Here is an 8,806-nt window from a genome sequence, read left to right as displayed (position 1 = left end):
CCCTCCCTTTATAGGCTTTTTCAGTTTCAATATTTACAGAAATGGAGGTGGGAGATTAAGCAATGTTGGTAGACTCAGTTTCACAGTCCTTAGGATGTATTGCTTCAGAGGCCTTGCTCCTTAATTTGGACATTGTGCTTAGACTTCAGGGCCACTGGTGAAACTCCAAGACAAAAGAGTTGTATTTGAATATCTTGCTACCCTTCAGCCAAGATGAATAAAGCAGAATGCCCTTTTCCTCATAGTGGGGTTTAATAAGTCCTAAAAATGGTTGGTCAGACTTGCCCAAGTTTAGAGGAAGGATTTTTCAGGAGTATTTCAAAGCCAGTGGAGGTCACATGGCATTTTGAGACAAGTTTGTGAGAAGAAACGTATGAAGGGAGCTTTGGGAGAGATTTCAAGAGGCCCGTGTTCTCTTTGTAATCCAAATCCTTGTTTGTCTCCTCTAATCTACTCTTTACAGTGTGGTGAAGGGGTCATTCTAAAGTGAAAATCTATTTGTGTAATTCTCCTTTAATGTTTTCTGTATCGCCTTAAAAATAAAGGCCAAGTTCTTTAGTTTGACATAGAAGATTCTTCAGGATCTAGCCCGTGGCAACCTTTGAAGCCCTAGCTCTCACCAATACACTGGAGGAAGAAAGAACCCAGGCGTGGGATAGGATGAATGAGTGATCAGAATTATCCTTCTCCTTCCCTAATCACTCAGGCCGAATATGGCAGGTGCCAGGAGGGAAAGGTACCAACACAGAATTGGACTGAGATTGACGCTTTAAATTTTGGATTAGGTAAGGTTAGACATTAACAGCTGGATGTGACCACCAACCTATGAAATCTGCTTAATATGTTAAAATATAGGAAAGAGAGATTTTATAGTGCATGGTGAAAAGGAGTAAAACAAAAATTGTTTCATGTTTCTACTCCACTAATTTTAGATCATTCGATAAATAATTTTTAAAATGTAAGCATCATTTAGTAGGGACAGACCTTAGGGGAGTGGTGAATGGGAGTGTGGAAGTTGGCAGGTTTGAGTACAGGTTTATTTGTAATATAATTTTGATGAGAATTTGAAATTTGAAACCACACTGTAAATTATCTAGCAATATGGCTTTTTGAATAGACATTCCGGATTAAAGAAAAAAATTGATTTCAGAAGAGATATATGAGGTCAAGTCCATATTATAGGATTTTTCCCGTTGCTCACTAAGCTCCACCATGTTAGACTTCCTCAGTTTCTTAATGTGGCAAGTTCTTTGTTGTCCTAGGGCCTTTGCATGTGTTCTGCTTAGAAGACCGCCCCCCTCCCCCCGCTGCCAAATCTTCTCCTAGCTAAACGCTGTGAATCCTTTAGCTTTCAAATAACATATTCTGTTTTTAGAGAGATCTTCTCTGACTCCCTCAGCGTAAATTGGGTGCCCCCTTGTTATAATCACATATGTTCCCTCTGTCTTTTCTTTCTTTCTGGCTCACTATAATTTGTAATTATATATTTATTTTTGTGTTTATTTGTCTCATATCTGATTTCACAACTAAATGATAAGCCTCATGAAGGTGAGACTATAATTGTTTTATTCATCACTATATAAGCAACACCTAGCAGAACGCTTGAAACAGAAAGTATTCAATGAATATTTTTTTTTGAAATAGGAATAGAGCAAAGTGTTTGCTTGATTATGCTAAAACTTTCACAGTATTTCTGTGACCAGGCTACTAATAGTGAGAGAGAATGAATAATTTAGAAAATGGATATTTGGGCAACTTCAATTTAGGTGGTGTGCAGCATAAATTAAAGGATAGAAGCACAGGCTTGAGGCAAGGGATTTAAAAAGAATTCTTCAAGTAGCCTCAATGAATAGAGCTGGATACTACTTGTGAAACAGACTTCATTTCTTATGCTCCTTGATTCTACATCTCTGAGAGGCCTTAAAGAACACTTATGAAATGACCTATTGTAAAAAAGAAAAAGCAAAGTGATTGTGGGGGTAGGGATCTTTCTATTTTGTTTGAAACAAATTGTGTATGGTGGAAAACATGTAGAACTGAAATTAGGGCGCAACAACTCTAGCCTTTATAATGATTTTGAATCAAATAAATATTGACTAAGAATGCTTTATAAATAATAGTATAGTAACATGCTGTGGAATAAGAAGTGGTCTGTGAAAGGAAAAAAAGGCCAGAATTTGAAATCAAGAGGTTAATTTTCTTTTTAATATAGAGCATTTCTTTATCATTGTTATTAAATCCTATAATGGAATAGAAATATTTAGCATTCACACAATGATTCATAACCTTGCAATTTAGGATATACCCAAAAAGTACCACATGGGCTTATGTGAGGAAATTATTTTATAAATTTTGAGGAAGTGGGATTAGGAAGAAACGAGGGTTAGAATGAAGTTTGGTTTGTAAGGTCACAGGGAAGAAAATTTGTTTATTTCTACCCACAAATTGAGCCAATTTCCAGACGTCAGATTACTAGCCAGGTTCCAGAGGAAATGGCTGTTGACCTTTACATCTTGTTCACTGCCACTGAACGTTGAACTTTCAAGTTGCTTTTGGCAGGGGCATGGAGGAACTCTCCTTTGTCCCTGCTCTTTCTGTGTAATATACAGATGGCCTCAGCCATCATAACAGACGTGTCCTGAAGTGCTGTTTCCTGGAATAACAAGCAGTGTGGCTAATATCCAACTTTGAACGCTTATTCTTGCCAGGTGCTATGAGCTAAGAACTTTGATATGGATTATTTCATTTAATCCTCATTAGATATTTCTGATGTAGGTATTATTATCGTCATCTCCATTTTATAGATATAAACTGGAGGCTTAAGGAAGCTAAGCCACTTACCTAAGGCTGTACAACTAATAAGTAACAGAGACAAGATCTGAACCCAGGTGGTTTGATCCTAAACCCTGTACTGCCTCGCTTAATGGCTGGTCATCAGAGAATTCACTCTCTGTGATGGATGTAGTGCAAGCTTAATGGCTAGAATTGTAGATGAATGTTTAATGCTATGTGACCTACATTAGACTTATGCAGGTGAGAGTGAAACTGCTACAGGTCAGGAATGTTTGGCATAAACAATCTATATTGCTTGTTCTTCATGTGCAAAGTACTCCCTAAGAACCCTGCAGCCACTCCAATCTCCCCAGATCCAACGATCAGACTTCTGTATTGGAACTGGAGGACTGCTGCTAAAGTCATTTTTTAGGTCGCCTTGTTCCTCAGGCGTCTGAAAGAGCAGGAACTGGTAGACTGACTATTATTTCCCTCCTTCTCCACCTCTCATGGGGTAAAGCTTGGGAGGAGGGGAACGGTACACGCTCTTTGAGAAAAATAGAGAGTACAGCGGGCTACTCTTTCACCATCTTCTCTTTGAGACCTTGCATTGACTCAAATCCCCTGAGAATTACTCCTGACTAGAAGACCATCATTCTTTAAGTTTTTTTTTTTTTTTTCTCTGAATCATTAATGCCGCAGGTTCTGGGAAGTCTTTGCCTACACAAGTGCTTCAGTGCCAACAGTCTTTAAGTTGAGTATAAATAATTGAGTATTTGTTTTGGAATTTGAGTACATCCCAGTTTGACTTTAACTTCTTATTACAACAGGAAATCCAGAAATCCACTATTTCCATTCTTAAGATTTTTCTTTTTTGGTAGCTCTAAATATTTGAAAATGGTCATGGTGAGGATTAATTATATAAGTGTTTCCCCCATAATCTTTGTGAAGTGTGAACATTGAAAGAAAATTAGAGTTCAATTGAAGCAAATCATGTCATTCCAAACTGAATGAAGGACTTTTTTGTTTGACAATATGGAAAGTTTTTGATGAATTATTATTTTAATATGTAAAATATTAAGCACAAATGAAAAACTAAAACATTATCCATCAAATACTTGTACCCAAAGTCTAGCAAAATATCATGAGTTAGGTTCAGTTGAAGTAATCTCCACCTCAAGGATGGTGTTCAAAGTTATCACTGCCCTAGGAGAGTTGCTCCACACTCCTGACCCTTGATCCCTGATTGGGATCCCTGGCTCCAGACACCCAACACTGCTTATATTAATAAAATAAGGTGTTATTTTATTGTCTCTCAGAATGCCCTAGAATGGCTCTCTTTGCTTCCCCAAAAATCTTTGTTATCAGTCCCTCCTATTCTCGGGGTTTCTGACTCTTGGAGTTTGGATTTTATTTATTTATTCATTCTGCACTGCGTGCGGCTTGTAGGATCTTAGTTCTCTGACCAGGGATTGAACCTGGGCCCTCGGCAGTAAGAGCACCGAGTCCTAACCACTGGACCACCAGGAAATTCCCTGGATTCTATTTAAAGTTGCTATTATTATACTGTGTAGACCCTTACTTAAAACTGTAGACTCTCAAATTCATATACTTTCTTTTTCAGAATTAGATCCTGAGAAAAATAACAGCAGCTCCCTTCTGCTTTCATTCTTCGCCCCTTGACAAAATAGAAACCTAGAACTCTCAGAATGAAAATATTCTTTCTCATAAATTGGTTCTACTTTCCTGTTGCAACTGCCCTTGATCAATGTCTTGTGTGTACACTTAATTCTGCTTCCCTCAGCAGGGAATTCCAGAGTAACAACTCTCAGAGAAGAATCAACTCACTGCAATTGCATCTTATCCACTGACCAGTGACTCAGGTAAGAAGTTTTGTTTTCCTTAGTTTTCCCTTATGGGAAGTAACTTTAAACATACTTCTTGCAATATTTGAATATAACTTTAAGCTAATGCACAAAGCTTCAAAGAAATTTCACTTTTGCTGTGGACAGCTTAGGCTATGTTCATGCTCACCCTCATTCTCTCCTTCTAGTTTTATTCTCTAGGTTTCATTTCTTAGGATAACTTAAAGGAGCCAGGGTGGACTTATTCTTTGGACATAGTAGACACAGGGTATAGGGCCCATGGCACGGTTAGGGGCCCACAAAAATATTTTAACTCTGTTTTAAGTTCAGTAAAAAAAAAAAAAAAAAAGAAAACATTTAATGATTAATATAGCCTGGAGTATATGTGTCTTTATATCAAAGCAATCATAAAATATTTTATAATTTATATGTTTTCTGGAGGCAAGAGCCCATGAAGGCAATAGAACCTAAAGTTCACAAAAATCAGAATACACACGGAAATTTGCTAGCTGCTTTACTGCAAATAAACATCTCTTAACTTACAACCATATTTGACATCCTTCAGATTTTTATGTTTGTCGATTTGATGGTCTGTTCCATTTCTGGCTAAATTATGCAATTTATTGGTCATAAATTAAAACTAGCGTAGTGTGTAGAATTCTGAGTAAGGACAATACATAAGCCTTCAGATATTGATCTGGTATTTTAATTTGGTTTTAGTCTTTCCTTAACACAAGTTTGTATTGTTCTTTTTTTTTAAAACAGGGTACTAAATTTACTATCATTGGCAATACGCTTTTTTTTAAACCAAAACCACAGTGCCACCTACTGGTAGTTTAAAGAACAGTTCTATATGCATAGATTGAGGGGAACTAGGAGTTGAATCCTGTGGCTCTGGTAATTTATAAAATGAAGAGAGACAGCTCACACTACCCTTTTCTCCTCTTGATGATTCAGTGTCTCTTCACTCTGTCTTTTAAAAGTCAGGTTTCTACTGAACCATAATCTCGGAACTCCGTAATCTCTAATCTCTGAAAATCCTGATTTTTCCTCAGATTTGTCTTTTCAGCAGCTAATTGAACTGGATGTCTTTTCAACTCCAGGTGGAAGTGGTCAGTTACATTAAGGCTGCTGTTAAGCCATCTCCTTGCACAGTACCTTGTAGAGTTCAGGAAGTCTACCTCTGCCTGATCTCTCACAGGGTGATTTTCAGTCTCACTTTGTCTTTATTTCTAGAAACTGCCTTCTTTGTCTACATCTTCTGGTTTTTGAAGCTCAGCTCATTTACCTAACTCCCATTTTTGTAATCTATCCCTTTCTCTGTGGAAAATTTCTGACTGACCTATTACTGGCTTTGGAATTCCTTCTTGGCTATATTTTTATCCCCTGGCTGGATATTTCCTGACATTAACTCTCAGATGCTGTATCCTCTTAAGGACCTAGAGTCTCAGGTTGGACCAGTTCTTGGTCTACCAATAGTTCCCGTACTGTCTGCTTACCGGAATGTCTGGTGACCTTTGTTACAAGTCCAGATACCCACGTCTTTGCCTAAGAAATTCTATTGAGTCAGTCTGTTGGAGGCTCTGGGAATGTGCATTTTGATAAATATCTTAGGAGATTTCTGGTGCAGCTGTTGTATTTGGGAACCACAAGCCCACAGGATAGTCTCGTATTTTGCTATCGTACTTGTCATTCTTCTGTATGCACTTTCCTCCCTCCTCATTCTTTCTCTTCTTGCCCCTTCCTAGCTGTAAAATTTCTTCTCATCTTTTAAATAAGAGGTCAAATATTTGAGAGTCTCTCTTACCTTCCTCTTGCCTTTCCTTTTCACTGAGCAAAATTAGTCTCTCATTTGTGCCACTATTCCCCAATTAGAGCCCATATCACATTGTCAGATTCACAGCCTGAACCAGATATTTACAACATAGTAAGATAGCAAGTTATTTTTATAATAAATTTATTTATTTATTTTTGGCTGTGTTGGGTCTTTGTTTCTGTGCGAGGGCTTTCTCCAGTTGTGGCGAGCAGGGGCCACTCTTCATCACGGTGCACGGGCCTCTCACTGTCGCAGCCTCTCTTGCTGCGGAGCACAGGCTCCAGACGCGCAGGCTCAGTAGTTGTGGCTCACGGGCCTAGTTGCTCCATGGCATGTGGCATCTTCCCAGACCAGGGCTCAAACCTGTATCCCCTGCAAAACCAGGCAGAGTCTCAACCACTGCACCACCAGGGAAGCCCTAGCAAGTTATTTTTAAAACAAGGTACATGGAGCTCATCCTGCCTCAGAATCATCTAGGGTGTGTGATCAATGAAAGGTTCCTACCCCAGATTTATTGACTCAGAATCTCTGGGGGTACAGTCTGCAACCAGTAAAACAAATAGTACAGCTGAGTATCTTGTATCCATTAAAGTTTGAGAACCACTGCTCTTATCAGCTGCAGAAACTCAAGACATCAGCTGAAGTGGCAATCCATCCATGAACTGCATTAATCGACAAGACATATGCCAGGAGGTCAGGAGCACTCAGAGCTTTATTGGCAGCAAGGCTGAGGGTTTGGCTTCAGTGATCAGTGTTGCAGTTAATGGTGGTGGTACAGGTGCTTCCCTTTTTTCCCCCCTATGTGGCCTCTCCCGTTGCGGAGCACAGGCTCCAAACCCGAAGGCTCAGCGGCCATGGCTCACAGGCCCAGCAGCTCCACGGTATGTGGGATCTTCCTGGACCGGGGCACGAACCCGTGTCCGCTGCATCGTCAGGCGGACTCTCAACCACTGCGCCACCAGGGAATCCCTGATTTGCTTTTAATCAGGCCTCCTGATAAAAAAAAAAAGTGAGATAAAAGAAGATATGCTTGTGAGCAGCATATTTTACTTTAAATTAATTAATTTATTTGTTTTAATTTTTGGCTGTGTTGGGTCTTCGTTGCTGTGCATGGACTTTCTCTAGCTGAGGCAAGCCAAGCGGGGGCTACTCTTCATTGCGGTGCATGGGCTTCTCATTGTCGTGGCTTCTCTTGTGTCAGGGCATGGGCTGTAGAGTGTAGGCTCAGCAGCTGCGGTGCGGGCCCAGCTGCTCCGCAGCATGTAGGATCCTTCCAGGCCAGGGATCGAACCCATGTCCCCTGCATTGGCAGGCGGATTGTTAACACTGCACCACCAGCGAAGCCCTCAGCACCTTATTGATTTATTAAACTATAGGTCTTCTCCAAAAACCTTAAAATTTATCTTAGTGTGAGAACAAAATGGGTTTAACAACTGAACCCGAGACTATTGCAGATTAGCCACCAGGCCATGACAATAGTAAATTGGCCCAAGCCTTTCTTGCAGCCTTTTTTCCCCCTGTAAGGGCTCAGCCTGTCCCTTGGGAGGCAAAGCAGACCCCTTGTTTTCACAGACCTGGCTCTTAAGAGAATACCTGGAGTTGTGGAGATGAACATGTCCAGTGTTCTCTTCCCAACTGTAACAATCAGGTAAGTCTCTTCACCTCTCCTTGGGTGGAGTGAGGAAAGGGGGAAAAGAGGGCTGGTTACAATATTTGAATGTCCTTAAGACACAAGGGAACTATCAAGAGTGAGGAAGAAGTTACTCCTTCCTAATGGTGTCCATCCCTGAACTATTCTCTGCGTCCAGAAGACAGTGGAGTGGCCTGTCTGAGTCACGTGGACACCCCCAAAGGTAATGTGGAGTCTACACACTTGCATTCCACGGGCTGACAAGAACTTGCTGCAAAACAAAATCCGGATGCAAATACCACAAACGGGGAACCTGAGCCTGAGGCAGAAACAACAAACTCCCACTACATAATTTATGTTGGTTGTTTCTATAAGGTGAGCACCCTGAGCTTTCTCATTTGTGAAATGGGAAGAATAACAATATCTATTCAAGCGTTATTATGAGGATTTGGTGAGACAATGTGTGTAAAAGCACTATGGTGGTCCCATGGGGGCTCGGTGGAAGGGAGCCCTTTGACCCTAAGTCGTATAAAATTATGATTTATTGAGAAAAATGCAAAGAACACATGCTCAGAAAAAAAGAAAAACCAACAAACCAAAACCAAACGAAAACAAAACAGGAGTTATCAGCTGGGTATGCTTAGTGAGCCTAACTTCCCAGCTCCTTAGGGTCAAATGTGGGGTTATGTGGCCATGCCCTCCAGGAGGAGACCCAGCCAGGTT

The 8,806-nt window shown here is 40.3% G+C and overlaps 1 non-coding gene across 1 annotated transcript; it reads right to left on the bottom strand.

Annotated features, from left to right (window-relative positions):
• Positions 1 to 4,229: 4,229 nt before the first annotated feature.
• TRNAK-CUU (transfer RNA lysine (anticodon CUU)) lies at positions 4,230 to 4,301 on the bottom strand. The gene has a single exon. It is a non-coding gene; the product is annotated as a tRNA-Lys (tRNA).
• Between the last annotated feature and the right edge of the window lie 4,505 nt (positions 4,302 to 8,806).

Source organism: Orcinus orca, chromosome 4 (genome assembly GCF_937001465.1).
Source record: "Orcinus orca chromosome 4, mOrcOrc1.1, whole genome shotgun sequence".
Lineage (NCBI taxonomy): Eukaryota > Metazoa > Chordata > Mammalia > Artiodactyla > Delphinidae > Orcinus > Orcinus orca.
Note: the sequence above shows the minus strand (reverse complement) of the source record. Positions and strands in the feature narration are given on the sequence as shown.